The sequence below is a fragment of the Portunus trituberculatus genome, chromosome 41, assembly GCF_017591435.1.
Source record: "Portunus trituberculatus isolate SZX2019 chromosome 41, ASM1759143v1, whole genome shotgun sequence".
Classification (NCBI taxonomy): domain Eukaryota; kingdom Metazoa; phylum Arthropoda; class Malacostraca; order Decapoda; family Portunidae; genus Portunus; species Portunus trituberculatus.
Window position 1 is genome coordinate 36430539 of NC_059295.1, and position 20000 is coordinate 36450538.

The window sequence follows — 20000 nt, forward strand, 5'->3', positions numbered from 1 at the left end:
TTAACTCGAGGAAAAACGTGGGACTGACACGAAAAAAGCTTCCAAAAATGATGAGCGTTGTCGTCCACTGCTCGCTGGCCAAGGAATGCAAGAGGGTAGGTGTGGAGGCGGCAGGTGGCGGGGTGACCTTCCTTAGACTTGCCGCTGGTGTCTGGGTGTCGAGTGGTGTGTGTCGAGGTGTTTTGGGGAGGTGGCGGGGATGGAGGGTGCTGGGAAATGAAAGGGTTGCGTGGTGACAGTGTGGTCCATGATTACACTACGTAGCTTCGCCTCCCCCCACTCCCGTACCATCCCCCTTCATTTATTCTTATTTTATTGCTTCGTTTTGCTTCGTTCGTAATTTTCTCCTTCATTTTTATTTACTTACCCAATGATTTTTTTAAAGGGTGTAACATGTCTTGCCGCGAGTGGTGCCCTTCGCCTTAAGTGTCGCGACCAAGGTCATCGTCTCCTCTCGGATGTTTGTTCTGTGTTCTTTAAGGTTGACAGCATTGCAGCGGCGCCTTTGACATCCTTCCCTCTGACCACTTGGGTTGTGTGTCTCCTCACCTTCATCGCCGCCGCCTCGCATCACCGGCACCCACGCACTCCCTACTAACCTCGACCTTTTATTTGCTTTTATCGTATCCTTCCTCTTCCACCACGTGCCGTCCTTCTGGCCACCCACATCCCCTTCCTCCTCCTCTTTCTCCTTCTCTTCCTCCTTCTCCACCTCCTCCTCCGCCTCCGCCTTTCTTCAATACCAAACGCTCCTTTGTAGCTTTGTTTCAATACAGTTCTCATACTATCATTTCCTTTCATACATTTCCATCAGCTCCCTCTGCCACTTTGGAGTAATTTCCAGTTTCTGGATCTCCCCCACTTTTGTCTTTTGTGTTTCGATGTTCGGGTCTTTAAGTAGCATTATAAAGCTGCCGTTCATTTACCAGAATGCCTCGGGTTGTAGTCCCTCCACAACACAGAAGGAGGACTCAGAGGTGCACGCAGCCGCCAGAGGAACGAGGCTGCTGGTCTGGGCCTCCTTATCACAAGGAGAGTCTCGCTGAAGGAGTTGATCAAGGACATCCCGAGTCTTGAACCCAGCTTTATTTTTTTTTTTTTTTATTATTTTTTTTTTTTTACATACGTACATATATGGAAGCAAGCTGAAAGCCGGACAAGTAAAACAAAAGTGTTCGTTGTTGTTGATGCTCCATAAGGAAATATCCTGAGACGTATATCCAAATGCTCGAATGAATATTTTTAGACGGTCTTCTTTTGGAGTTTCTGGTCTGTTGGCGGTGACGTCTCGCTATAAGAAAGGAGGGACTTTATAAAGAAGGAAGGAAGGAAGGAAGGAAGGAAGGGAATGTGTTGTGGCGTTTATGTTGAGTTGTGGCGGAGAGAACAATGATGGAAGGAGGTTTGTGTCTAGATGCCGCGCTGCTCCTTATGGTGATGCGCCTCGATGATGTGTGTGGCTGGTGACAATGAGGACTCGTGAGGTGTTGGTGATGATGATGAGCGCACCTCCCGCATCAGATAAATACCACGGCTTGATGTTTTGATGATGGAGTCTGCAGCGAGGTAAGAGTTCAGGTTTGAGGTGGAGCAGAGAGGGCTGATAGTGATGGTGGTGGTTGTGGTGGCAGTGGTGGTAGTGAACATGAAAATGAATATGAGTCGGAGTCAAGCCCACTAATGGTAATGGTAAGGAAGTCAGTAGTGGTGATGGATTGTTAGAAGTAGTAGGTGGTGCTTCTCGCTCTCCACTTAAGAACACCCCACATCCTCCACTACTAACACTGCTTATTTACCTTCGATCCACCCACCACCTCCACCACCACCACCACCACCACCACCACCACCACCACCACCACCCACGCCAGCCCCGCCACTGACACCTATCATTGTGGAAATTCGCACTTGGACTCCACCTGTGACCCTTTAATCCCGCAGTGTTTTTGTGGCTCACGTTGTCACCTGAGGACTATCCCGGCAGTGGTGACGGGGCCATTGTACCCCGGACGGACCCTCGCCCCGCCCTGGGCTGCAAGGGAGCTCCACGTCCCCCCTCGGCCGCCGCTCCCACAGTCACCGTCATTCCTGGGGTGTGGTGGCGCGATGGTTATAATCCTTTGAGGAATTCCTGCGGTTGTGGGGTTCGATCCCAAGAAGTGAGGGGACTGCAACTGCTGATTGATAATTTATACATGCAGCTCACCACCCGCTCTTCTTCCCTCCCTCCGTCTTGTCTCCTTCCTCCCCTCAATCTGTTGTCTTGTTGGCTGTTGTCTCATCCTTCTAGTCCCTTGTTATCGTTTGTTTTTGGAGCAGGACGAGATCATGGCATGTTTGTGGATTTGTTTTAGCAGCGGCAGGTGACAAAGAGTGAATGTGTGCACGCCTGTGAGTGGCGGCGGGGCTGTGTTGTGCAGATGGGGAGGGGAATCTCTTTACCGCTGCTTTTTGTTGCTGATAATGTCTTCGTGATTGATTTTATTGCTAGCAGTGTTGCTTTTTATGTTAAGCTTTACTTGTGTGCAGTTTCTTTTGCGTGAGTTTCCGCTGCTGTCAATAAAATGTTTCGGTGCTTGTCATGATTGTACCTGAACAAGATCACAATGCAGCGCTTCTCTTCTTAGCGGCCGCCGTGCGACGCACGGCAGGACAGTCACCCCGGCTCGGAGTTCCATGACCATATTATTTACCTTGTATCGATGAGGTTGGTGCCCGTTCACCCTTGACGACCCGCGTGACGTCAGCACCGTAACTTTGTATTTTAGTTCAGCAGAACCGCCGAGTCTTTAAAAACCCTCCAGTGCCTCAGTATTTGGTTTGTGTGGAGTCTCGATTGACGCGATGGCTCTCCGACTCTCAGTCACAGCCCACGAGGACGAGGCCTCACTCAGCCCCGATCGTAATGCAAAACCATGTCTGCTCGCGTAATGTAATACCCAGCTTGAGGAGAGGGTGGTGTTGGTGGCGGTTTACCTAGGAGAGGGAGGAGAGAAACCACACGGAGGCGTGGTGGCACAGGTAGGAGGGAGCTCTGCTGGGCAAGGCGGGGCAGAGCGGGCCAGCGAAACTCAGGGTACAGGACGCCCCGCCGATAAGGTGATACACGAGACACAGGACCAGTAGCCGCTTGTCGGGGAGCTTCCCGGATCGCTTCAGGCTTCTGGAGAAAATCTTGATGTTCTTTATCAGCACAAACATGTTCAGAGGGATAACTAAGTGGGAGGAAGATTAAGGTCAGGGTTAGGTCTTCTAGTGGCAGCCTTATTGTAACAGTCTTGGGTTTTTCTGCTCGCCACCCCAGTTACAATAGCATGAAAGGAAATAAGATCCCCGTGAACAACTCGACAAAGCTTAATGAAGATATCGCTCGTGATCTTCACCTTGAGCATTGCAACAATTTCACTTCCAAATAAGTACGATTATAGGTGCCATCGACCTCCTTTTTCTTCAGACCACAAACGAAACTTCACTCTTATAATTTATACGTATAAAGGAGGTTGGCCAAGTTCCTGGAAAACACAGAAAAAGAATCTTCTTGGTTTCTGCACCTCAAAGAAATTGTATAGAAAAGAGTTCCAGTCAAGTTGGTCAATTTAGTTGGAATGGTGTCTTGATATTTCTTTCTTCAGATTGTTCAAGTTACAAAATATAGAAATTCGAAATAAGTAGGATGTTCTAGAGTTCAACAGAAAAAAGGAATGAAACATGAAAAAAGATAAGGGATGGAACATGAAAAAAAATAAAGATATAGAATGACTCTTGTATCTCTGACATGGGCATAATCCGGATGAGAGGCGTCATTATAGAGTCTTGTGTAGCGAGGCCGTAAGATGAGGAGACGGAAGCATGCAGTTAGTAAGATCATAGGAGATGTAACTCTAGAAATACCAGCAGAAAATAATAAGTTATGCAGTGTTGTGGTGGAATGTGAGTGAAGGGGAGCTGATGAGGAGAGAAACTTTTGGTTGCAATCTATTTAACATCGCTTTGTGAGTGTAATAACTATACACCTCTTATATGGAAACTGCACTCCTTATAAGGACGGATAAGGTTCCCGTATAATCTTCATCTGAAAGGAAGAAAAATGTGGCGGAGACAATATGAATGACCTTGTTTTGTGAAATGTGTTTTTGTATTTTTATTTTTTTTTATTTATTTGTTTATTTTATTTTATTTATTTATTTTTATTTTTTTAAGGGCAGCTAAGGTTGTAGTGGACCGCTTGGTGTCGCTAAACATTTTGTATAAGGATGTATCGAGTAGAAAGAAAAGCAATGGAACAGTATTTTCGATGCATTGGACAATACATTTTCTGCTTCTATTTTCATAATGCATTGCGGTACAAAACACCGCTAATGGTGTTCACAATGGATATGTTGTAACGTGCAGTAATTCAGAAAATATTTATAGATCCAAGCATGTTCATTGAACTTTAAAGTCATCCTGAACGCTGTTCACTTTCCAACATTCACTTTATCCCTGACGGCAGCTCTTAAAAGTGGAAAGGTGCCGCGCAACGCCCTGCCACAGTTCCGGCCCTAACTCAGGAGCCGGAGTGCAGTGCATTTCTAATCTGATCCATTCACAGCGGCACTCCACCCAGCGCCCCGCACCTCGCCCCAGCCGGTGAGCTTGATTGTGCTGTTCTCGTCTCATTGTTTCCCTTATCATGACAATACCATTATTTCTTCTTTCTCTCTTCACCAGGTACGCGACCCCTCCCTGCCAGCCAGCTGTTTGTGCCCCACCTTTCTCCCTTTCTCCAATACCCCCTTGTCCTCCTCCTCCTCCTCCTCTTCCCCGGTGAGAGAGGGTGAGAGGGGCGAGGATCATCCGGGCACTCGAAGGACACGCGCCCACAGGTGCTGAAGACACGTCACGTCACAGGTAAGTCTCTTTCCACCGCCACAAAACGTAACTTCCGCCACGCTCATGGCCACTGAAATCCGGTATTTGATTATATGGTGGAGGCTTTTTGCTCTTTTTCTTCTCCAAGGTAAAGTCAGGTGTTAGGTGAAAAAGGAGAAAATTCCCTCCTTATTAGTCTCCTTCTCCCACTACTTCGCCACCGCATCCACTTCCACCACCACCACCTACATCTTTTCCTTCTCCTCCTCCTCCAGTCACTGCAGTAACAGCATGGATACTTGCTATTGTGAGTCGAGCGAAAAGATCAGCGCATCATATTCTCTCATCTTCTTCCACTATAATTTTTACGGTATTGTCAACACTTTCTTTGCCGCCTCTCGAATTCACAATTTGGGTAGTAAAGATCATGTAGAGAGTGAGAGTGTGTGTGTGTGTGTGTGTGTGTGTGTGTGTGTGTGTGTGTGTGTGTGTGTGTGTGTCTGTCTGTCTGTCTGTCTTGTCTGTAGATATGAGCGAGCAATGAGATAGAGAGAGCCCCACCTTCCTCCTCATATAACAAGATCACTAAATCATAATCCCAGCATGAGGTTTATTAACTAACACTGCTACTCGGCTTCCTCGCGTCCCATCTGTTATCATCCACCTCTCGCTCGACACTTCAGCTCACCCAGTCCACAGTAACCGCCCACGTTCCCCTCAGCAGTAGGGCGTGAGGGCGAGGGCGTGATACAGGGCCTTAGGGTGTGTCTCAGAAAGTGGCCCTCTCGTCTCCCTCTTCTCTCTTTACCCCCTTTACTCCCTCCCTTCCTTCCCCGTCTCCGCATCTCATTAGAATAAGACTGCATGTGACGGTGGAGTGGAAGCATGGCAGAGTGTTGCTAGTGGAGAGGCGAGGGAGTATATAGATTGTTTTCCTCTCTCTCTCTCTCTCTCTCTCTCTCTCTCTCTCTCTCTCTCTCTCTCTCTCTCTCTCTCTCTCTCTCTCTCTCTCTCTCTCTCTCTCTCTCTCTCTCTCTCTCTCTCTCTCTCTCTCTCTCTCTCTCTCTGGCAGTTGGATATATAGACCAATACGTACATAGAGAGATCAATGATGTTGCTGTATATAAAGCTAGCTACATACATACATACATATGCATACTCAGATGATAGATCGATAGACAGACAGATAGAGAGAGAGAGAAGAGAGAGAGAGAGAGAGAGAGAGAGAGAGAGAGAGAGAGAGAGAGAGAGAGAGAGAGAGAGAGAGAGAGAGAGAGAGGTAAATAGATAGAACAAATAAATAAGTGAGTAATTGTCAGGTAGGCGAAACTCTTTTCCGTGAAGGACAAAAGTCAGTGCTTTCACTTTGCACTTTGCATCTGATTTATCATCGTGTGGAGGAGTCGCCTCGTGTGTGTGTGTGTGTGTGTGTGTGTGTGTGTGTGTGTGTGTGTGTGTGTGTGTGTGTGTCAAGATAGATCAGATCTTTCACTGATAGATTTCAGAAAGATAGACATATGTGGAAATAGCAAAGCAAAGCAAAGCAAAGCAAAGCAGAGAGAGAGAGAGAGAGAGAGAGAGAGAGAGAGGAGGAGGGAAAATAAAGTAGTGGGTGGTACTAGATGAACATATTTTTCTCTTTAAGCGACTAAACTCAGTGCTTTCACTTTGCAAATACCATGTGGGTGTGTTGGCTGGGTGGACACGCCCTACACGTGGCGCCCATGAGGACAGGTGGCGCTCCATTCCACCTCTTTGAGCACCGCTTACCTGCACGCCGTCCAATTACTTTAAGCATAACCGCGCGCCACCTAATTAACCTTCACTTCTTGTCGATATAGGCGCGGCAGGTAAGCGTGGCCAGAACAAGTCTATCTTATAAAATTTTACATTTACCGGTGAATGATGCAACGCCGGCGCTTTCTGCAGCCTAATGGCACGCCGGTGGATTGATGCAAGCAAACACACACAAAAAAATACAGAGAAAAAGACAGGAAAAAAATGTTCATAGTGGAGGTGAAAGAGTGGTGGACGAGTGGAAGGAGGAAGCAGACGAAGAGAAGGAGTTGAGATGAGGTCGGGGGTCACGAGGCCCAGCTGGCGCTCGCCTGACCCACATGTTCGCCGCTGGTACGTACATACGAGGAGGAGAAGGAAAGGGAGGAGAATAAGGAGGGGGGCAGCAGCAGCAGCAGCAGCAGCAGCAGAGGGGAGAGGCTTCGCCTGGGAGATGGAAGGCCGCCACCACGACTCCCTTTTCACCCCCTTCACCCCTTCTCCGCCTTGGTGTGCTGGACGCCCCTTTCTCCTCTCCCCCGAGTACTCTCCTCCTGCTGTACCCGCTATTTGTATTCCTTTGTTGCCTTCTACCTGGCCACCGCCTCGCCCGTAGTCCTCTGTTATTACGTAATTGCCTCCGCATATTAAGATAGACAGACAGACGGACAAATAGGTGAAGTGAAGGTAAGATAAATGAACAGGTATGCAAATGGATAGACTAATCAATTAAATGATAACCAGAGTGACCGTCTCATTGATTGATTGACTGATCGACCGTTCGTTAGCGCCCTGAGAAAAAGATGGGGATGGAAATTAAGAAAAAAAATATTCATTAGCCATGTTAACGAGATAAAAGTTGAAGTTGTAACCTGTGGTGGAGAAAGTAAACTCACTTTCCAAACCTGTGACCTAACTTTCATACGTGTCATCAGTAGCGGTACATTACAGGAGCCCGTTCCTTTTTTTTATCTCTCTCTTTTTTTCACACCATAGTAGTTGTGGCTTAGTGAGTGGCTGGCTGGTGACGTGTTCTGGTGATCGCCTGATTGGCACAGCATGACTGGAGGGCTGAGGCCGAGGACGGGAGTATGTGCGTGTGTGTGTATGTGCGTCGTTGTCTCTGTGATGAGATACTGGTGAAAGGGACTCGAGTTGTTTTCGAATGAGGTGAGTTGCAGGGCAGTGAGTGGCTTTAATTACCTCCATTGTTATGAGATACAGGTGCACATGACAGGTGACAGGCGGCCTGCTTATTTCAGCGGTCAGGTCAATGCGAGTGAGAGAGTTAGAGAGTACGTGGTGCTCATGTTGTTCCCAATGTGATGACGTACAGGTGAAAAAGGCTTGATTATTTCTCTTGTAATGAGATACAGGTGAGGAGAGGTTAATAGGATGGATAATTCAGGCCCCTACTTGTTGTTGTTGCTCTACCTTCGGGTGAACTTACACGCCCGCCCATTTTTTGCGCCTCTCTCTCGTCCAGCTTCTTTGCTACCTTGAAACTAAACAGGTGATATCGTAACTGAGCTTGTGAAAGAATAAAAAGCATATTCTTATTCAGGTCGAATAAAGTACCGTAAAATCAACTCAGGTAAAAATTAACGCAGGAGGTGACAAGAGCGATGATGTCACGCCTGGTCCAGGTGAGACTGTCATCATTGGTTCACGCGCCTCGGCACCTGTAAAGCCTTCACAGAGTCGAATATTAGAGTGGACCGTCAAGGCGCGAGATGCTGTCGGAGATGAGATAGAGGCGCATCACTCCCGCTCTCTTCATTTTATTGCTAACTCCATCAGCTCCTTGAGATTTATGATAGTGTTCAGCTTGTCGATAAACTTAGGCGAGTTGTTACCGATGAGGCAGCCGCTAACCTCCTTTGATATGTTGTCGCTTGAAGGGTCTCAGTGATGGCGGGGCTAAACCTGTCCTGGACACCTGCGGGACCGACGCGCCCGCCGTGCCGCAGCCTCTCCACACTGCAGGTCCATTGTGCGGAAAGTGAAACTGCACTTCGCTGCCTGATTTGTGACGGTCACTCTCAACTCCTGCATGTTCTCCTATATTTGAACCTGTAGTGAATACATCTTTGGTTAAAACAAGAGAGAAAAAGGAAAGTTTTACGCCTTGAAAGAAGACTGCTCAGTTTTTTGTTTTGTTTTTTGCTTTTTTTTTTTTTCCTCTATCCAGTCAGCTACTTGTCGTTTTTTAAAATTTCTTAGTCTCCATCGGCCCAGAGTGGCTGTACTCGCGTGCGCCACACACAGACCGCGGCCTTTGTGTCACCACCAGTTTTGCCAAAGCAGCTTTTCCAGTCGAGTTATGTTAATGAAAGTGTCGCTAACACACACTTGTACAAATCTTGTTTGAGGCTTTATCTTAGATATATCTTTTAGCTCTTCCCTTATTTAAACTTGGCATAATTCTATTTACTCGCAAATATTGCTGTCTTCAGTTTTATCTTTTTTTATTACTTTTTTGCACTTACTCTCATTTTCATTGCTTTCATTCAAATTAGTTTGCTTTGTCCATGTTTTATTTGTTTTTACATTTTTATAAGGTGCCTCCTGTCCTATAAGATACTATAAGGTCCATATCCGTCGAGGACAGATGTATGTAGCGGTACCTGAGAATTTATCTTCTGGCGCGGACACCCCGCCGTTGCCGACCACCACACGCCTGCCTCGCGCCACAGGGAACACGCAGGTGAACGAACCTGCGGCGTGCTGGAAGGAGGCTGTGCATGGCGGCCAGGCATGAGTTACACCCCAAGCCACCCCCGTCATGCAGGCTCGCGCTTGTCCCCGGTACCCTCCCCTCCTGTCCGTGGTGGTGGGAGTGGCGCGCCGCCCCGTCAGGAGAGTGAGTGGGTTAGCCCGTGGGTCATGGCTAGTAATTGGAAGGTTGGTGTTCCCTGCCCCGGATGTTATATATGAGCTGCAGCCAAAAGGCCGCTACCCACGCAACCCAGTGACGCGGCTGGCCTCGAGCTGGCCTTTCTAAAAATAGTAAAGCACGTTGACATTTGGCGCTGCTTTCTTCCCCTCAACATTTGACCCGGTGAGTGTGTGACAGGTCAGGGAGCCCGCCTCCTCTACGGCCGCACGTCATGTCTACTGCAGATTGTGTCACCTGTGAGTCACACCTTCCCGCACCACTTTCCCACACATGGCGTCACGGTCAAAGTGCAAAAGACAACGTAAAACTTTTTTTTATTCCTATTCTCTCTCTCTCTCTCTCTCTCTCTCTCTCTCTCTCTCTCTCTCTCTCTCCACCGTTCACGAAGACAATAGTGTTTGTGTTGGCGAGTGGACTCCTGCCGCGCCTTTACCCACCACTGCTCCACAGACTTGGCCAACGCGCCACGTGTCGTGCCGCCACAAGACACAATGTGGCGTAAGGGGAGCGGGTCTGAAGATTGATATTTCAAGGAAAATGAACTTCACCACAGTCAGGCGAGAGACAGCGTACTTTCCCATTTACAGAGAACTTGTGACGCTGCGACATTCTTTGCTACTGAAGATGGAACCTGATCGTTGCAACACATTTGGGGAACGCAACAATTGCTTCCTGACAGACGTGTTACTTTTCCTATATTATGAAACATTGACAGAAAATTATGATGATGGAAGATGACCACAACTGGATGTTCTGCTCTCCACGTACCACCAGAGTATTGCCTGTATCCCTCCCGCTCCTCCCTCCCCTGGCAGTGGCCGTGCAGTACCTCCTGACCATCTGTTCTCTTTGTTCCTGGATGCATCTCAGGTTTTTCACGGCACATTTTTTTCAGTCCGAGAGATGCTCGCAAGCAGCCAGGGCATCTTTCTTTGAAGGAACAAAGCTGCCGCTGCCAATCCTGAATTGTCATCCCCAATAGGCAGTCACCGCCAGGTTAACACGGTGACTCAGCACCGCCTCTCCAAGCTCTTGGGAACGTTCAGACCCAGCTTGAGTGTTCAGTTGGGTGGGCGTGGCGAGTTTCAGCAGTTCCGTACCCAGTGGGACAAAAATCATACCAGGAAGTGGCCCTTACCTCGCCTACGCCAGGATGACGCTGTGCCCGCCCATGTAAGAAACTTCCCTGTCGGTAGTAGCATTCCTGACGTGAACCCTTAGGGGGGAGGGAGGGCGTTCAGATCGCTACAGTGTGTGCGCTGTTAAACAAGGAAAAGGAGGACCCACACAAGCAGATTGACAAGGCAATGCTCTGTACTCTTGAGGACGATGAATGAACCAGCGGTTGTTGAAAGATCTCCGCTCTCTCCACCGTTATTCAATTCTTTTTGACGACAGCATTCATCACGCTAGAGGAAAGAATACTCAGAGCAAAGTCCAGCAGACGGTAAACCGGACCTCAGAAAAGCGCTGTCGTGAAAAAACGAAGGCCAAATATAGACCTTTGTCCAGACCATCTTCAGGCGAAAGTTAAGATGGAGAGTGACGGCAGTTTGGGCAGTGAGTGTTGCTGAGAAAGGCGACTGGAGAGACGCGGCTGCCGGGGTGCAGGCGGCGGTGAGGGGTGGAGAGGAAGATGAGTGGGTAAGATAGCGAAGGTAATGGATGAGGCGACGGGATGGACGAGAGTTATCGCGCGGGGAACAGAGCATCAGTAGAAATGTGGGGGACGAGAAAGAGACAGCTAAAAGAGTCCGTAGCGCAGTGAAGGGGCGTGCTGGAGTGCGGGACGTGGAGGCAGCGGCGGCGGGCTGTAGTGTGAAAAGAGACTGACCATCACTGAATAGGGAAAAAAATAGGATGAAAAAACTCAAAATACCCAAACTCCTCCATCTTTAAGAAAATCCACGAGAAGATACCTTACCCTTCCCTCCACCACCACCACCACCACCACCACCACTATACCCTCGTCCTTCTCGTCTTCTCGCCGGCTCTCCTCATCATCATACAGTCAAAGTAGCCTCACCTTTATTATCATATTACGCTCAGGGGTGCAGTGTCACACCTCTCCCCTCCGCCCATCTCACCTGTCCCGCCCTCTCTCTCTCTACATCCAACACCTGCCTCCCTATTCTTTCCCCATCTACCTTCCCGCCCCCACCCGACGTCTACATTCTCCTTCACCCCCTTACTTCAAACGGTATCTCCCTAACACGCCCTCCAGCCCTTACTCGCAGCTCCCTGACACACCCTGACTCACCTCCCCAACGCCCGTCCCTCACTCTCTCCCCCTTGACGCGCCGGAGCACCCCCGCTGTGCCTCGCTCTTATCTAAGGGCGGCGCTGCGTCACTTGTCTCAACTTTTTTTTTCCTTTGTGGCTCGCTGAAAGATTAATTTATCCCAAAAGTTTGTCCGTCTCGCAGCATTTTTCTTTTCCTTCCTTTTTTTTCTTGAGCTCCTTTCTCTCTCTCTCTCTCTCTCTCTCTCTCTCTCTCTCTCTCTCTCTCTCTCTCTCTCTCTCTCTCTCTCTCTCTCTCTCTCTCTCTCTCTCTCGCTCTCGCCAAATACTACACGCGTCACAATAAAACTTGGGATCAGGAGAAGGCATCGCTATGTCCTTGAGTAACTCTTGTCTCTTGTGGAAAGGGAACGACGAGAACTCTGTAGAGAGTTCCCTCCTTGCCAGAGCGACCAAGAGAGAGAGAGAGAGAGAGAGAGAGAGAGAGAAGGCCTGCAGCATGTCAAACAACTTATACTAATGATGCCTTTTAAGACTGGTTACAATAACGAGATCCAGTACAGTCTACCTACCTACAGTGCCCGCCACCAGTCCGGCCACCAGCTCCTCCCGGAATGTGTTTTTTGTTGCGTCAGGTCATCGCGTATATACAACCCTGCAATTCACGTGTTTTGTTCACTCAGATAATCGCCTCCTCCTTTTATCCTCCTCTTACTGGTTATCGTTCTTCTTCGCTTATGTTTCCATGTTGTCTCCTCCTCCTCTCTCTCTTTTTCTTCGTTTTAGATAATCTTCCTCCTTTCTTGTTTCCTCTCCGTTAAAACCACGTCTTCTCCTTTCTCTCTAGTTACTGTTTAACATTCCTCTTCTTATTTATGTTCTTTCAAGTCTTCATCTCCTATTTCTTATCCTCCATTTTGATAATCATCTGCTTTAACACCACTTAGGTAATTATCTGATATTGCTCTCTCTCTCTCTCTCTCTCTCTCTCTCTCTCTCTCTCTCTCTCTCTCTCTCTCTCTCTCTCTCTCTCTCTCTCTCTCTCTCTCTCTCTCTCTCTCTCTCTCTCTCTCTCTCTCTCTCTCTCTCTCTCTCTCTCTCTCTCTCTCTCTCTCTCTCTCTCTCTCTCTCTCTCCTAAATCTCCTTCACTTAGATAATCTTCTTTTCCTCCTCCTAATTTTTCTTCTAATCTCTCCGTCACTTAAATTCGTCTCCTGCCTCTTTCTCCGTCTCTCTATCTCCCCTTCAGTTAGATAATCTCCTCCTCCTCCTCCTCCTCCTCCTCCTCCTCCTCCTCCTCCTCCTCCTCCTCTAAGAGACACACTCCATTCTGTCACGGTCCAGCAGAATCCAACAGGTGGTTTACGACTGTCCACCCTCGACCCAGAGAGAGAGAGAGAGAGAGAGAGTTGATTGAGAAATAGACGGGACTGCAGGTGAAGATTGATGTTTCTCAGTTAAAAGGACTAGCAGATTAGTGGAAGGTGTAAGAGAGAAAAAAAATGAGGGAGGGATCAGGAGAGGGAGGGAAAGGATAGGAGGAAGGAGGAGGGCTGGAAGGGGAAAAAAAAAAAAGGGGAAGGATATGAAACAGGATAATCCCAGATGATGGATGATTGAGGTGAAGGATGGCGTAGCGGGGCGTCTATGGAGGAGTGACTTGGCAGACAGGTGAGGGAGGGAGAGAGGGAGTGAAGGAGAAGAGGTGAGAGTACACATGTATATGCACCAGATTCTGAAACAATTAAGCGCCTCACCAACACTACTTTTAAAAGACTCTCGTTGATGTTTCACGAGTTTTTAGAGATGATTTTACGGTTCTAGTGACAGATTAACATGTTTTCTACACTATCAACTACAAAAAAACGCTCTTCAGAACTCGACGAGAGAGCAAAACTAGTATTAATATGGGTTTATTGTTGAGTTGGCGATGTGAGACGCCGCAGGAGGCAATGAGTAAGTAAGTGAGGAAGTGAGTGAGTGAGTGAGGGAGGGAAGGAGGGAGGGAGTGGCGGCTGCGGCTTGATGAGTGTGAGTGTGAGTGACGGACAGCACGCGAGTTGATCGGCTGAGAGCTGGGAAGTTCATGCCAACGGTACTCTGTGTGTGTGTGTGTGTGTGTGTGTGTGTGTGTGTGTGTGTGTGTGTGTGTGTGTGTGTGTGTGTGTGAGAGAGAGAGAGAGAGAGAGAGAGAGAGAGAGAGAGAGAGAGAGAGAGAGAGAGAGAGAGAGAGAGAGAGAGAGAGAGATAGTCTGTGTGAGTGGATAAGAAAAAATAATAGGAGAAATTTGATTTTGTCTTCATGCTGTCTGTGTGTGTGTGTGTGTGTGCGTGTGCGTGTGCGTGTGCATGTGCGTGCGTGTGCGTGCCTGTTCTTCTTGTAGATAAACATGTGGTAAGACTTGACATGTGCTTGCTTGGCTGGTCGAGCCTGTGTTAGTCGTTCACCTGAGACTAAGAACCGCTGGAGGGGATTCCAATTAACAGACCTGCCGCTCGTATACTGCACGCCTGGGAACCGTTTAGCACCTTTAATAGGCGTTACTCGGCGCGCCAGCTGCATGTTGACCAAGGCGGCTCTGCACTCTGCGGGGGGAGACTGTGAAACGCTTCCGTGTGGTGGCGGCGCGTCTTTCCTCGAGGATAACCTGTCTGGATGATGTGCTGGTCTTTCTTGGCGGAGATGAGCCGTCGGCCTTGCGCGCACCACCACCAGGCGAGGTGTCCGCTTACCAATCATCTGATTCTCTCTGCGCGCTGGGATTGAGGTGGCGTGCGTTAGTGTACAGCTAGACGTCTCACGAGTAACCTTTCAATGCATATTTCTATTGACTCATCGACTTGTTAGTTATTGGGTTAAAGAGTGTGTGTGTGTGCGTTCACCTCAGGCATTCACCTTGGTGCTCCAGAAACCAATGAAGAACGGTCGGATTCCTTCCAAACATTATCTCTTTGTGCTTGAACAGAATACGTAGATTATTCTTGTAGGTCATTTTTATTCTCTTTTTTTACGTCTGTGTTTCAGGATGTGCGGTAATTGGTTTGTGATATCGCGGCAGTCTTTTTGTTTTCGATGGGTTGTTTTTGCTGCTCCCAGCCCTCTACTCTTAAGGCGTGAGCGGCAATCTCTCCCCCGCCGCACCCACCTTCCCATCTCCATCGCCCTCACCATTCCAATCACCACCTCTCTCTCTCCTACTTTCACGACAGCGTTTATCATCGTTCATCTCCTTCCTCATCACCAGCCTCTCTTTACATCACGCCTCCATTCTCACTCTTTTACATCATCACCACTTTCCTTATTCTCCGCCTCGAGGCAAAGACGCCCCTGCCACCTGCTCCTGCTCCACCTCCCCCGCGCCCTCCTGGGTCGCCGCTCTGCCCATCAGCTGGCGCGTTAGTGATTCCAGCCTTCACTGTTCTGCTGTTTATCCTCACACTTATCAGCGAGGCCGATGGAGCAATTCTCTTTGTCCCCTGTGCCTCCAAGACCCCTCGGTATCCCCGCCTCTATTGGTTTCGAATACTTTTCTTAGCTGGCGTTACTCGTCCCTCCATTGTCGGTCGAGTTTTTAGCGTTTTCTCACCCTTGTTGACACAGAAGGAAAGTGACGCCCCTGTTAGTGCTCCATTGTCTCGCCGGCTGAACCCGCGTGTGGCATTTACAACACTCGCGTGGGCCATTCGGTAACATTGCACGCTATCACATACATGCACACACACACACACACACACACACACACACACACACACACACACACACACACACACACACACACACACACACACACACACAGGCGGAGGAGGTGAATTACACACACACACACACACACACACACACACACACACACACACCAGGTGACCGAGGAGGTGAATTACACACACACACACACACACACACACACACACACACACACCAGGTGATGAGACCTTCAATTACCCAGCATCAAATTGATGGTTGGGGTTTCACGCCAGTTTATAATCCCGTTAAAGCTTTTGTTTGTTTGTTTCTTGTGGTGAAGACAATGCTGGCCAAGACATTTCTTCCTGCAGCAGTGCGCCGAGCGTCACCCTTTCCAGGCCTGGCGTCTGGGCGGGCGGTGGAGCGGTCCACGACCGTGAGTGTCATGGCGGCCCATGGAAAGGAATCACGTATGGCACCTGAAGTGGGTAACCGTGCAAGGGTGTGCCAGTGACCGGGATCACGGGGTTTGCTTTCACAAGCAGTCTCCATTCTCTTTTTGTGACCAGAGAGCGGAAGGTTGTGCTCGGTGGCCGGGTCAAGGCAGCCTCGCCCCTCTGCCCCCGCCGGGCTCAGCAGGAGCAGTCGGCTGTCCGGCAGTCTCGTCAGTCAGAATTATGAATACTTTCACCTTGAGGGAGCGGGCGGGTCACCGTCCAAAAATGGCATCTTAGGAAGGGCGAGACCTCATGGCTCGGACGGGGAAGTTAGGTGTTCAGGGTTAACTTTGCTTAGGGCGTCCCCCCTTGAGGTGCAAACACGCGTGGCGGCGAGGTAGTGTCCCTGCTGATATCCTTTGACAGGGTCTCCATTGAGGCGTGCGTCGCGCAGCCTTTGATAGCAGGCAATACGCGCTTCCTGCTCACGCTGCCTGTTCGTTTAGTATTCAGCACGAAGAGTCCGCCGGAATGCACGAGGCGATGTACCGAAGGCAGCGGCAGGCTCGCGTGAGTGGAGATGGTCTAGTGTCCAAACAAAGGGCAGACCCAGCAGGTAAGGGACAGGGCGCCTTCACCAGTGCCTTTGTTAATTGCTTTCCCTTAGAGTCCATAAGCGTATGATGAAAGTCCTGTTAAGCTTACAGCAGGGCGGGGTGGGGGGTGGGATGGGGGAGGTCATCGCAACATTCTTGACGAAGTAGGAGGAAGATGTGGGGGAGGGGGTTAGCTGCGCCGCGGAGCTGCTGGTCACGCCGCGGCTCCTTGGTCTTCCTGGTGGTGCAGCACGACGCTCGTTACGTCGCCAGGCAGCGAAATAGTTTATTCTTGTTTTTGTGTTGCCATTGCCACCAGCGCAATAAATCTTCCTTTTTTAATGCAAGTCAGTCGCAGCCTTTATTGTGAATGTGTCACTTTGACAGTTCATAGTAATATCATGAATCGTTTTTGTGATCCAGAGATATTAAAGATTCATGTCATCAATCTTCTAGTCACGTCATCGTGTTTGCACCACGGAACCATAATGGCGAATTTATTCCAAGGACATTCTTACCTGTCGCTATCAAACAAGGCCGATCACTGCTGCTGCCGCTGTTGTGCTTCTTCCTGCTGCTGTTGTTGATTGTGCGTAGGTGATAAAAGCTTTCCGCCGCACACCCCTGTCGATATAATGGATCACTACTTGAAGAGGGCACAGATTCACTTTCCCTTCTGTACGCCAATCACTATTTTTTCTCCCCCCATCTCTCTCTCTCTCTCTCTCTCTCTCTCTCTCTCTCTCTCTCTCTCTCTCTCTCTCTCTCTCTCTCTCTCTCTCTCTCTCTCTCTCTCTCTCTCTCTCCTCTGTTGGTCACTATTCTTTCACTGGTTTGTTTCTTCCCTCACCACCTCCTGCTGCCTTGATAAGATGAAAGTACACCTCCTTTCTCCCCTCCTTCCTGCCCGTCCCTTTCCACATTCTCCTCCGCTCTTTTCCCTTCCTCCTCCCCTTCCCTCTCACCCAGTCCCTCTTCATCACGCCCTTGTCAAGGCTCGTGTCAGGAGGATTAAGAATTCTCTTCAACCTGTGTCTTCTGACGAATCGGTTCACAATTACTAATCATACTACACAAAACGAGTGGTATTCTCTGAGCCTCTCCACCTCTTCTTTCTTCCCGCCCGTGCCGTGTGCTGAGAAGGGGAAGCTTAATGAAGGGGTGGTATCACATACTGACGCAGGCTCTTGTTAGATGAAAGGGATGGAAAAGACAAAAGAAGAAGGGTTTCAAACAGTCATGGGTTCCTCCTGCTTTCCGTCGTCGGATGAAGAAAGAAGGCAGAGTTTAGGAAGACTGAAGGATGAAGCCATAATTCTCAAGTTTGTATTCATGTATGCTTTGTTCTCTCATCATTTGTTCTAAAGGTCACAGAGGTGATTAGTTGGATTTTTATGAATGGTTTTGCCTTATTTATGATGCAGAATGTTTATCAAAGTACGACTGAAAACTCCAATAACTTACACTTGTGCTTGCAAATAACAGTAATGGGGAGAAGATACAGAAATGGCAAGTATATGAAAGTCTCATTCTCACTGTTTTGAATACACGCTTATGATATTTTCAAGAATATGTTTTTTAACTTGTAATATTTCTGTATCATTAGTGGGGAAAAAGCACCGATTGCAGCCTGACTTATCTCTGTGACCTTTGGAAATAATTACAATGAGAGCCTGAAGCTTTTAAAAAATTAGTAGCGGTGCATTGGCGTGGGTTTCATCGTTTGCTCCGCCTCAGGCTACTCGCGTCCCCGTGGCGGCGTGACCTGCCGCGCCACGGGACGGTTTGCTTAAGGGCGGCGGTGGTCAGCCCCTTCAGAAGCCGAGGTCGAGCGTTCTTACTTTTACTCTGGACTGAAAGAAGGCTCTCTCTCTCTCTCTCTCTCTCTCTCTCTCTCTCTCTCTCTCTCTCTCTCTCTCTCTCTCTCTCTCTCTCTCTCTCTCTCTCTCTCTCTCTCTCTCTCTCTCTCTCTCTCATTCTCTCTCTCTCGTTGTGCTACTGAGAAATATTAATTCTATCTCAACCCCTTTTTATCATCATACCTAAGAACTTATTTCGTCATAGCTATGCCCTCCCTCCCATCACGTGCTTATGTATGTGTGTATGTATGTATGTGAAGGGCACTGAGTTATTGCCTAATGATGGGCTGGATGTAAGATGCCCCTGGGTGGTTGTGTTTGCTCATTAGATACACTCTCTACCCCTCCTCTCTCTCTCTCTCTCTCTCTCTCTCTCTCTCTCTCTCTCTCTCTCTCTTTCTTTCTTTCTTTCTTTCTTTCTTTCTTTCTTTCTTTCTTTCTTTTTCTTCTTCTTCTTCTTCTTCTTCTTCTTCTTCTTTTTCTTCTTCTTCTTTCTTCTTCCTCTTACACTTTCAATGGACACTCAGTATTAGCTTGTTTTTGCTCATCAATATTCACTTGCCTACCTTTCTTTTGTCTCGTGTATGCGCTTCCTTTGCAACATATACTCTCTCTCTCTCTCTCTCTCTCTCTCTCTCTCTCTCTCTCTGGTAAAGACCTTTCAGCCCACCACCACCACTACCACCACCACCGCCACCGCCACCACTATCCACAAAACACGGCCCATCCCTCACATTCACCAGCACACAACGCTCCTCTCTCCTTCCCCTTTCCTTCTCCCTCTATCCGCCCACTCCCCACTTCCCTCTCCCCTTCCAGGCCACTCCACTCCCATCGCCACGCCGCGCTCCCTTCCTCGTCCGCTAGGAGCTGCTGTGGGGGTCAGTGGTGCCTCGTAGGGTCGTCTGACACGTGTGTGCTAAGCCGTCCAAGCTGGCCTAACAAAGACGACTTGGTTCCTTGCAATCCCTTCCCTTTTCATACCCATCACTGCTCTCCGCCCCCATAGCTTCCTCCTTGCTTCCTCACCGCTCCCTCACTAGCTTCTTGTTGGCTCGTTTTATGGTGCCTATGATGTCTCTCTCTCTCTCTCTCTCTCTCTCTCTCTCTCTCTCTCTCTCTCTCTCTCTCTCTCTCTCTCTCTCTCTCTCTCTCTCTCTCTCTCTCTCTCTCTCTCTCTCTCTCTCTCTCTCTCTCTCTCTCTCTCTCTCTCTCTCTCTCTCTCTCTCTCTCTCTCTCTCTCTCTCTCTCTCTCTCTCTCTCTCTCATCCTTCACCCCAGCCTCGTCTCTCCCCGCCCCTCGGTCATCATCTCTTTCTTGCCGCCACGTTCCTCAGATTATTGGACTGTGAACCTTGTCGATTATATGAACCTCTGAACATTTTTCCCCGATTTGGTCGATACGCTGGAATGAGCCTCGCTTGGACTCACTTGTTCTTCATACAGAGGGCGAGTAACAGAGGACACAGAGTCACAGAGCAGCGTCCGTGGTGTTGCGCAATGGCTCCAGTCTTCCTCACGCTTTCCATGGAAGTGTTCTGTAATGTGCTGGATTTTTATTCTCATTTCCCTTGACCTGTGCTACTTCAGATCGTGAGAAGGTAGCTCGAGGATGGTGTGGGTGGAAGGGGCAGGCGACGGATGTGGGTTTGTGGTTGTCT

The 20000-nt window shown here is 48.8% G+C and overlaps 1 protein-coding gene across 3 annotated transcripts in view; it reads left to right on the plus strand.

Annotated features, from left to right (window-relative positions):
• The window catches only part of LOC123516853, a 102711-nt gene that overhangs the window by 31878 nt on the left and 50833 nt on the right, over window positions 1–20000 (plus strand). For 2 of the 3 annotated variants that reach the window (XM_045276548.1, XM_045276551.1), the window contains exon 2: window positions 4708–4887. The exons of the other annotated variant lie outside the window; for it this stretch is intronic. The gene's annotated coding sequence lies outside the window, so the exon portion shown is untranslated. The remainder of the gene's footprint in view (window positions 1–4707; window positions 4888–20000) is intronic. 3 annotated transcript variants of the gene reach the window in all.